Consider the following 11,696-nt stretch of genomic DNA (forward strand, 5'->3'; position numbering starts at 1 on the left):
ACTACTTTTTGCTTCTACTTTCACCACTTTTAGTCTTGAAAACTTTGGCTGTTTACTACACTACTGTATTCACTCCGTTTAGCACATGGCCTCACATGTGAAATCCTTAAAGAGATGGATGTGACTAAGGCTTAAGAGGGTGTGAACAATGCTGAAAGGGTGTAGACAAAGAGATCTCCAGTAGGTGTTCCAAAATCAATCACAGGCAATTTTCTCAAAAGAGGGGTTACAAGTTGATCAACGTTCCTATTGTTCCTCAACTGCAGTGTATGATATACAATTTTCTAGCTCTGAGTCTAGTTTTTTTCCAGTGTAAAAAAACATTATTTCAAATTTTGCTACATAGGACCGAATCCAGGTGGTGGGTCACATTTGAACAAAAAATAATTAAAGAAACAATCTGCAATTGCTACATCCATTTTTGGACTTGTAAATTTATGATTTACCCATTGACTCTTGAAGAATATAACTTGAGCTTAGTTCAACTGTCCTACCCCGTCAGAACCCAAAATGTAAGCTTGTTTTACTCAAATGTTTGCAAACAAAGTAAATGTAAACAAACACTATAGCTATAGCCTCAAAACATGGTTAAAACTATCATTTTTATATCATGAAGGGTCAGTCCTTGCATCCATAGCTCTGTTAACTGGGTCGTTTTATTAAATGAGTGATCTTTGTGTCCCTTTGCTATTTTAAGTAGAAATTGTGCATTTTAAAAGCCTGTTATATTAAATGAAGTGCACTTTAATGTAGACCACATGGTCAATTCAATAAATCTGATATTTTATGTGAATAAAGATTGCTAAAGTGCCAAAATTCTACATTTTAACCCACTTAATCCCAACATTTACTCAAATTCACTATCATTGTAAATGCCTAGTTATTTTGTTGATTATTTACTTCATGTGATTATTGATTTATTTTTAGTAGGAAAAAAACCTGTCTCTCATTTTATGGCCAACCCTGTTACGTGAACTGAACTCTCATTTTAATATGGTTTAACTATTCCTTTTGAAATGTTGAACATCTAATAGTTACATCCGTGTAAAAGCAGGTGAGCTGGTTCTAGTCTTTTTGGACATTTTCTATAGTTTTATGGTGGAAAACTGAGCTGGTCAAGCATAACACTTCAACACTCTTACCCGTAGATTGACAGGCTAGAAATGATTTAACATTCAATTTCCCCTACCTGTTGCACACACAAGCTTCAATTTCTCCTGTCACAAGGGGATTTATGGATGATTTAAGAAGTTGTCAACCCTGTTACAGTCAACTCTGTTTCTTTATTTGGCACTTAATAGGCACTTACTATGGACAATTGTTTAGTTAATCTCTTGAGATGGGATAATATGTTCTTTTATTAAGTTGAACATGTGCTCTTTATGACAATGTTAAAATTAAGTGAAACAAAAGTTTTTTTCCCACAAAGTTACACTACTCAAAAGGCACCTAAGTGGAATGACCCAACTACTGTACTGAAGGGAACTACTGTAGCTATCTAGTACATTTGCTAGCTACTTCAGTGGATGTTGATCACATTTCTACCTGCAAATAATTTATCTGCTGTGTGTCGTGGCACACACTATCCACGTTGTGCATTATTTCCCACAGAACGCATAGCCCCTCGTTGGTTATCCTTTACTTATCTGAGTGTAACCAGAGCGACCACATTGAACATGCATGTATGACGGCCGCCCTATGTATGTGGCTGCAAGAAATGATTCTGGAGGGATAATCATGTCATAAATGACTAAATATAAATTATCGGGGGGAAAACATGAATAATTATCAAACAAACATGCCTTTGCATAATCTATAAAAGGGCTGACCCAACTGGGGACGATGTTTGGTTTGGCCTGGCCAAAGAAAACACACCCCAAAAAATTGTAGTGGAGTGAATGTCCATGCCAAGTTCACAGAACCGCGGTTACATGAGTAACCTCCGATAGCGGTTGGAACAAGCAGAGTGGTTTCTGTTTTCTTTCTACAAATTTGGCTCTAGCTTTTGAACAGTTGGAGCTTTCAGCTATTATTTTACTTTACAATGCTCACCATCCACGCAGGGGACGTTTTGAAGGTGACAAAACCGCCATTCAGAATATTTCTTTTCAACTTTCCACTATCTTTCTCATGCTCTTCGTGACTTACTACTGCAAATAGAAATTGTTACACCTTTCCCATATTGAAATGATTTGAAACATTTTCAAGTTATTAGCCTAAGAGGTCAGACACACCAAGAAAACTGATGTCTGATAGGTACTTAGCACTAGAGGTCGACCGATTAATCGGAATGGCCAATTAATTAGGGCCGATTTCAAGTTTCTATAACAATCGGAAATCGGTATTTTCATTCATTCAAACAGCATTTTTGCGTTTTGCCAGGAGCTCTTCGCTGTGCTTCAAGCCTGTCAACTCCCGAGATTAGGCTGGTGTAACCGATGTGAAATGGCTAGCTAGTTAGCGGGGTGCGCGCTAATAGCATTTCAAACGTCACTCGCTCTGAGACTTTGAGTAGTTATTCCTCTTGCTCTGCATGGGTAACGCTGCATCGAGGGTGGCTGTTGTCGTTGTGTTCCTGGTTCAAGCCCAGGTAGGAGCGAGGAGAGGGATGGAAGCTATACTGTTACACTGGCAATACTAAAGTGCCTATAAGAACATCCAGTAGACAAAGGTTAATGAAATACAAATGGTATAGAGAGAAATAGTCCTATAATTCCTATAATAACTACAACCTAAAACTTCTTACCTGGGAATATTGAAGACTCATGTTAAAAGGAACCACCAGCTTTCATATGTTCTCATGTTCTGAGCAAGGAACTTAAACGTTAGCTTTCTTACATGGCACATATTGCACTTTTACTTTCTTCTCCAACACTTTGTTTTTGCATTATTTAAACCAAATTGAACATGTTTCATTATTTATTTGAGGCTAAATTGATTTTATTGATGTATTATATTAAGTTAAAATAAGTGTTCATTCAGTATTGTTGTAATTGTCATTATTACATATTACAAAAAAAAAAAAATAATTGGCCGATTAATCGGTATCGGCTTTTTTTGGTCCTCCAATAATCGGTATCGGCGTTGAAAAATCATATTCGGTCGACCTCTACTTAGCACAGTAGGAGACCGGTCCTTCTCTTGCTAAAACAAAAGACACTGTCTATTGCAGACCGACCTGGTACGGACAAACTGGACGTTTCTACATGTAGCATCGCTCTGAGCGTTGGTGGCCGACAACTTGACTTTGAACCAAACAGAGAGCACGGTCCTCCATGTTGGGGAGCCAGAGGCAACAAAAAACGAACACACTTTTCACAGTGTAATCCACCCCCTTATCATTGTTCTAAAAACAATAAAGCTGCATAATAAAAAAAAGTATAATTCTTCTACATCTAGGAAAGGAGTTTCATGCTTGAAGCATTTTTTTTATAGGTTTGATAATGTGCACTTGCTCATTAGTTAGTTAGCTTGCTAACTGAGCCAGGCAGTCACACACACTTCATATGAAACAAATGGTGATTATAAGTGCAGAAAAAAGCACACAACACTAAATGTTTTACCAAGTTAGCTATCTAACAAGATGAAGAAATTATATAATCCACTCTCCATTATCCCATACTGCCAGTGCCAGTTTGCTTGCTAGCTGTTAGCTAAGCGGTTAGCTTTGCCAGTTAGCACAACATAGCTAGCTAGCTACTGCACTGACTTTCGGCACCTAACAGACAGCTGTTTCTTTCAAAAACGAATACATTGTGATTTAATTATATTGTTGCAAGCTGAGCGAGTTATCTAGATGTGGCCATCTGGCTAGTATCAACAAGGGCTTGCTAAAGATTCTAGCTAGCTTGCAACAACATTCAAGCAACTTGCTAGCTAGTTATCATTCGCTATCCAGCTACAAAGCCAGAAGCAGGCACAAGCCAAACATAACTTAAGAACGCACTGCTACTGCCACCATGTGCTCTGGACTATTTTAACAAGGCTGACGGGGGATGATCTGTTCCATGTGAACAACAAAAAATGGACATGCGCCGAATACAACAGGTGAAGACTGTATCGTGAAATGCTTACTTACAAGCCCTTAACCAACAGTGCAATTCAAGAAAAAGTTAAGAAAATATTTACCAAATAAACTAAAGTAAAAAATAATAAAAAAGTAAGACAATAAAATAACAATAACGAGGTTATATACATGGGGAGTCAATGTGCGGGGGTACAGGTTAGTCGAGGTAATTTGTACATGTAGGTATGGGTGAAGTGACGATGCATAGATAAGCAGCGAGTAGCAGCAGTGTAAAAAACAAAAAGTCAATGTAAATAGTCCAGGTGGCCATTCGATTAATTGTTCAGCAGTCTTATGGCTTGGGGGTAGAAGCTGTTAAGGAGCCTTCTGGTCCTAGACTTGGCGCTCTGGTACCACTTGCCGTGCGGGAGCAGAAAGAACAGTCTGACTTGGGTGACTGGAGTCTTTGACAATTCTTTGGGCTTTCCTCTGACACCGCCTAGTATATAGGTCCTGGATGGCAGGAAATTTGGCCACGGTGATGTACTGGGCAGTACGCACTACCCTCTGTAGCTCGTTACGGTCAGATGCCGAGCAGTGGCCATACCAGGCGGTGATGCAACCGGTCAGGATGCTCTCGATGGTGCAGCTGTAGAACTTTTTGAGGATCTGGGGACCCATGCCAAATCTTTTCAGTCTCCTGATGGGGAAAAGGTGTTGTTGTGCCCTCTTCACTACTGTCTTGTGTTTGGACTATGATATTTCGTTGGTGATGTGGACACCAAGGAACTTGAAACTCTCAACCCGCTCCACTACAGCCAAGTCGATGTTAATGGGGGCCTGTTCCGCCCACCTTTTCCTGTAGTCCACGATGAGCTCCTTTGTCTTGCTCACATTGAGGGATAAGTTGTTGTCCTGGCACCTCCTCCATATAGGCTGTCTCATCGTTGTCGGTGATCAGGCCTACCACTGTTGTGTCATCAGCAAACTTAATGATGGTGTTGGAAGTCGTGTTCGTCCACGCAGTCGTGGGTGAATAGTGAGTACAGGAGGGGACTATGCAAGCACCCCTGTGGGGCCCGTGTTGAAGATCAGCGTGGCAGACGTGTTGCCTACCCATAGCAACTTAGTTGCAGTTTCTGTGCCAACATGGTGACATTTTTAATACTGGTCATCCGAATGTGTTGTTAGATGTCAGTTATATGATTACAACTTGATTCATGTTTGAAGTCTGATTTTATGATTAATTACTAAAAGGCCAGTGTTTAAAGACCCTAAAAAGCTATTTTTTACCTTTCATATTTCTAAATAGATAATGTACAGTATTATTTGTTCAGCCCGCATCCCACCACTCAGATTATATTTTGGCCCATCAAGCGCAAAAGTTTGAGCAGTCATGAACTATACATAAAATTATAATGGCGTTGCATGATTTATATAAGTAATAAACCTAGACGGCATACTATTATTTGGTAGCGGTCCAATATAATGCAATCATGTGCCTTTGGTGATACTCTTCTTTTTTTCCTATCAATCCAGCACATGAGAAACTCTCCCTGTCACATTGCAGGAGTTATTGACGCTGAACCGGGCCTTTGTTTACAAAGAGCTGTGTTTGACCTCTACACACCGTCATTCAGATGACCCACACATGAACTCCCACTCTCATGTCAATAGAGGTAGGCGACAGAGCAAGCTCACCGCATTCAACAGCTCATTAAATTCATTGGCTGGATCTTAGTAATAAAATATGATATGACAGGATGAGACTACATAAGCGTACAGTTCTTAGTTCAAATCAAATCAAATTTTATTGGTCACATACACATGGTTAGCAGATGTTAATGTGAGTGTAGCGAAATGTTTGTGCTTCTAGTTCCGACAGTGCAGTAATATCTAACAAGTAATCTAACAAATTCACAACGACTACCTAATACACACAAATGTAAAGGAATGAATAAGAATATGTACATATAAATATATGGATGAGTGATGGCCGTGTGGCATAGGCAAGATGCAGTAGATGCTATCGAATACTGTATATACATATGAAATGAGTAATGTAGGATGTAGACATTATTAAAGTGGAGTTATTTAAAGTGACTAGTAATACCTTTATTAAATCCATTTACTAAATGTATTAAAGTGGCTAGAGATTGAGTCAGTATGTTGGCAGCATCCACTCTATGTTAGTGATGGCTGTTAAACAGTCTGATGGCCTTGAGATAGAAGCTGTCTTTCAGTCTCTCGGTCCCAGCTTTGATGCACCTGTACTGACCTCGCCTTCTGGATGATAGCGGGGTGAACAGGCAGTGGCTCGGGTGGTTGTTGTCCTTGATGATATTTCTGGCCTTCCTGTGACATCGGGTGCTGTAGGTGTCCTGGAGGGCAGGTAGTTTGCCCCCGGTGATGCGTTGTGCAGACCTCACTACCCTCTGGAGAGCCTTGCAGTTGTTGGCGGAGCAGTTGCCGTACCAGGCTGTGATACAGCCCAACAGGATGCTCTCGATTGTGCATCTGAAAAAGTTTATGAGTGTTTTAGGTGACAATCCACATTTCTTCAGCCTCCTGAGGTTGAAGAGGTGGTGTTAGGCTACGCTGTTGCGCCTTCTTCACCACACTGTGTGTGGGTGGACCTTCTCAGTTTGTCCGTGATGTGTACGCCGAGGAACTTTCCATCTTCTCCACTACTGTCCCGTCGATGTGGATGGGGGGGGGATGCTGCCTCTGCTGTTTCCTGAAGTCCACGATCATCTCCTTTTTGTTGACGTTGAGTGAGAGGTTATTTTCCTGACACCACACTCCGAGGGCTCTCACCTCCTCCCTGTAGGCTGTCTCGTCGTCACTGTTGAGGAAATGAAAGACTGGGTTTCCTTTACTGATGTCCAGTGTTTGTATCTTTCACAATCATTGTCTCATATACTGTACGTACAGTGTGGATTCTCCTACCCGGAAACCACAAGACAAATAAACTACCATAAACTGTTATGACCCTGTGCAGCTCACTCAAGAATTGCACAAGAAATACAGGGTTCAGAAAGTGTTCTTCGGCTGTCCCCGTAGCATAATTATTTTAGGTTCCATGTAGAACACTAAAATGTTCTACATGAAACTCAAAAGGGTTCTATCTGGAGTCAAAAAGGCTTTTTCAAAGGGTTATCCTAATGGAACAGTCAAATAACCCTTTTAGGTACTAGGCAGCACATTTTGTTCTAAGAGTCTGCCTATCGAATTACTAGAAAACAGTTAGAGTACTACTATGTACAGATGTCGGATTTTAATAGTACCCATTTCATTGCAGTAGGAAAATTGTGCAGCAAGGATATCTCAAAATGGAAACATCTGACACGAATAGCAGGTAAACAAGTAACAGAATCGAGCTCCTCAGTACCTGAATTATGAATGAAGTTGACACCGACCAGAATAATTATCCTACGGTATGGGGTCCTCCTCTCGCATGTTGCTTGGTTTGCTGCTCCATTGTTGTGGACATGACAAGTTTGCATGCATGATAACATACAGGCTACGATTTTCATTTACAACTAAATAAGCTATTTTACTGACCATTTAAGAATAGTGGTGTTTCATTGTGAAGCTAATATTGCATTAGAGCTGCTGTATTTTTTGAATTAGTAGGCTTGCATTGTGATACAGTCATACAAATATGACACCCGTGCATATTATTAAATGATATGTTCAAGTTAACATGGTTTCATATTCGTTAATAATATTGAAAGGTGATACGATGCAATCTACTGTAACTAGATTAGACTACCTAGGCTACTTCTTCCTAATGTAAGCTAAATGCAATGAATACAAAATAAATACTTGCATGTGATGAAGGATAACATGTCCAATATGATATGCAGTAAATGCATATCAAACAGGTATATATATATATATATATATATATTACACACACCAGTCAAAATGTTGGACACACCTACTCACTCCATGATTTTCCTGATTGACTGACCTTCATGTCTTATTTGAGACAGGAGTTTACAGTTGTTTTTTCAGCCCTTCACTAACACCTAATTGGGGTCTAAATTGAATCCCCTGGGACAGATATCATATTTCAGAATGAGCTTTATAAAGTACAATGTCCTGACCAACCTGCATGATAAATAATATCATGGGTGAATCTATTTCTAACATTGTGAGGTTGGCACACTCCTAAATAATATCCTGGGATTCGGTGATTATCCTGGTGGCTGGGAGGTTCATAACAAGTTCCTTACATCTGCAGGGTGGAAAATCATTCAACCTGGAGTAAGTAAAAACAAAGGGGGAGACATTAACCTCACTGCTCAAATTGTTGCTGGAGCCACAACTGCCTTTAATGTGCAATCGTTTTATTAACAGTTTTGCATATTTTTAGGCTTGATTACGTTGTTTACAGTAAGAGTAGAATAACAGCCTCTAATTTTAACCAGTAGACCAACCCCAATGGTGCAACACAATAGGAAGGGAATGTAGCAAGATAAAGTTAGCTAACGTTAGCTAGGTAAACACTGCATGCTAGCAAAACAGACTCAAGATAATGCAAAATAACTTGGCTGGCTAGCAAGCCTAGAATGAACAGAACACAGCTGGCTGAATTTTCTACGTTTTTCATCGGAAGTTGTTAAAATGTCTTACTTCCAAACGAGTCGTGCAGGACTTTTTCTCCTGCCAAGCCAATACAATGGAGTGAAACGTGATCAGGTGCTACTTTAGTCTCTGTAAACAAATGGGAAGAAACTCTTTTTTTTAAAACTCTGGGTCTTCACAATTGACACATTGCAGAATATACGATTAGTTAGTTTAGGTCATCTCTAAACAGCTGATTAGCAGGATGAGATCGCCTTCTGGCTAGCTATCGTGTCCGATGTATTAGCTAGCTTGGCAATGGGCTGATAATCACCAGTTACTTAACATTTTAATTCACAATTGATATGAAAGTAATTTCTTGAAAACGTTATCATTTGGTGAATAATTAAATGTTATACTTATATTTTGTGGATTTCTGGAAAATGTTCTCCCAAGTGGGGACTTTGTCCGCAGTCAATTATTTTTTGCTGCGCCGCAAGGTGTTATGGGATAGCCTCCCGGCGATGGATACATGGGATTGGGACATGCCAATTTTGAAGTCCTGCCTGAAAATTCTGCCTCAAAAGGTAGCAAACGTATTATTGCCAGCTGGCCTTGTTAAACCATCGATACATGCTGAAATTCACCGGCACAGCTGATCTTAATTCCAACCATTATTGGTCACCTCATTACTGCTCCCTGAAAGATGCTATGTTCGCCCTCTGGTTGGTGTTGTCATCGCAACAACTTAGTTCTTTTTGAACAGACTAAGGGTGATTTATCTATTTGACAAGCATTCCGTACAAAATAAATAAACTATTTCCTCGTTTACCACGCCAAATCTACTGTGGCAATTTACCCGACACTTTGTATGAATGGAAACTAATGTTTGTGTAGCCTACTGACTGTTATTATTTTATTTGTTTCCTATTTATGTTATCCAAAAGTGTCTGGTATGGTCATTTCCTATCAGGACCGGGTGTAAAATAACTGTGGACTGTCCATATGAAACGTCTACCTACTTGAAGTCAATTGGGGGACTGAGTTATTTGTGCCAGAAGTGCATGGGCCAGAATCAAATCCACACGGTTGGCCTATATGTGCATGCTGATTGTAGCAGCCCTAACCACTAGACCACCCCACGCCACAATTTAACAACATTTTAAATTAATTAGTAATCTTAGGATATACTAGACACTTGTGTGACGTAGCCTAGTGGAGACCAATATCTATCTTGTTTTATTAAGCTATATAAAACGATGGTTGTTGATATGTATGGCTGCATTTCAGATACATTTTTGTACATTTGAATGTTGCAGTAATAGGACCTAGGCCTTGCATTTGAGTGAGCGAGAGAGAACATCATTTTGATAGAAAGCCATGATCCCAATGCGCACGCATGGCGAGAAAGAGAACTGCTCATTTTCAGCCAGTGATGAGGCTCATTTGAATTTCCTGATGCATCTGGAAAATTCTCTACAAAAGAGTGATTATTATTTATTATTATTTTATTTTTTTAATTTAGGGGTGTATCAGCTTAATATTGAGGAAAGAATGTTGCTTCCAATGTAATTGTCTGCATCATTTCCAATCCCCCATATTTTTGGGGTAAATATCCAATATCCATACACGTATGCATACATATACACATATATACAGTGGGGAGAACAAGTATTTGATACACTGACGATTTTGCAGGTTTTCCTACTTACAAAGCACGTAGAGGTCTGTCATTTTTATCATAGGTACACTTCAACTGCGAGAGACGGAATCTAAAACAGAAATCCAGAAAAATCACATTGTATGATTTTTAAGTATTTAATTAGCATTTTATTGCATGACATAAGTATTTGATAACCTACCAACCAGTAAGAATTCCGGCTCTCACAGACCTGTTAGTTTTTCTTTAAGAAGCCCTCCTGTTCTCCACTCATTACCTGTATTAACTGCACCTGTTTGAACTCGTTACCTGTATAAAAAGACACCTGTCCACACACTCAATCAAACAGACTCCAACCTCTCCACAATGGCCAAGACCAGAGAGCTGTGTAAGGACATCAGGGATAAAATTGTGGACCTGCACAAGGCTGGGATGGGCTACAGGACAATAGGCAAGCAGCTTGGTGAGAAGGCAACAACTGTTGGCGCAATTATTAGAAAATGGAAAAAGTTCAAGATGACGGTCAATCACCCTCGGTCTGGGGCTCCATGCAAGATCACAATATTTGTTGTACTATTTGTTCCGTCCTTTCAGGTGAATTAAACTGAAATTGCAACCAACTTTCTAAGGCTTGTTTAAAAAATAAAGATATTTTGGAGATGATTTCCTTTTCAAACAACCGAAAGTGAGCAGGTGTAATCTGAATAAAGGGAAAAAGGCCCTTCTTGAACATAGGATGAGACATTCGTACCAATTTACTAGAGAACCAGTTTGGATTTAAGTATAACTTTTGTATGACTGATGCCTTTAGTGAGAGGTCTAATGCTTTAATATTTAATATTTTCTGCCCTCCGAATTCATATTCGTTATATAGACAGGCCCTTTTAATTTTATCTGGCTTGCCGTTCCAAATAAAATTGAATATTATTTGTTCATATAATTTAAAAAGCATGTCACTAGGTGTAGGCAAAACCATAAGCAAATAGGTGAACTGTGATATGACTAAAGAGTTAATCAGGGTGATTTTTCCACAAATAGACAGGTATTTTCCTTTCCATGGTAGCAAGATCTTATCTATTTTTGCTAACTTTCTATAAAAATGTATTGGAGTGAGATCATTTCTTTCTTTTGGGATTTGTATACCGAGTATGTCCACATTTCCGTCAGACCATTTAATTGGTAAACTACATGGTAATGTAAAATGTGATTTTTTTAGTGATCCAATACGTAATATGGTACATTTATCATAATTTGGTTTTAATCCAGAGAGGATAGCAAAGGTATCTAGATCCTCTAAGAGGCCGTGGAGAGACTCTAGTTGTGGTTTTAAAAGAAAACATGAATCATCAGCGTACAATGACACCTTAGTTTTTAAGCCATGGATTTCTAATCCCTTAATATTAATGTTTGATCTAATTTTAACAGCTAACATTTCGATGGCAATAATAAATAGATATG

At 39.2% G+C, this 11,696-nt stretch overlaps 1 long non-coding RNA gene across 3 annotated transcripts; it reads right to left on the reverse strand.

The window, feature by feature from the left end:
- Positions 1–6,801: 6,801 nt before the first annotated feature.
- Positions 6,802–9,071, reverse strand: LOC120047506. Of its 3 annotated transcripts, none has more exons than XR_005476893.1 (3): positions 8,648–9,065; positions 7,398–8,273; positions 6,802–6,851 (listed from the first exon to the last, which is right to left on the reverse strand). It is a non-coding gene; the product is annotated as an uncharacterized LOC120047506 (long non-coding RNA). The 3 variants fall into 3 exon arrangements; XR_005476892.1 differs by lacking the exon at positions 6,802–6,851 and having other exon boundaries at positions 7,269–8,273; positions 8,648–8,728; positions 8,998–9,071; XR_005476891.1 differs by lacking the exon at positions 6,802–6,851 and having other exon boundaries at positions 7,269–8,273.
- Between the last annotated feature and the right edge of the window lie 2,625 nt (positions 9,072–11,696).

The sequence above is a fragment of the Salvelinus namaycush genome, chromosome 5, assembly GCF_016432855.1.
Source record: "Salvelinus namaycush isolate Seneca chromosome 5, SaNama_1.0, whole genome shotgun sequence".
Classification (NCBI taxonomy): Eukaryota; Metazoa; Chordata; class Actinopteri; order Salmoniformes; family Salmonidae; genus Salvelinus; species Salvelinus namaycush.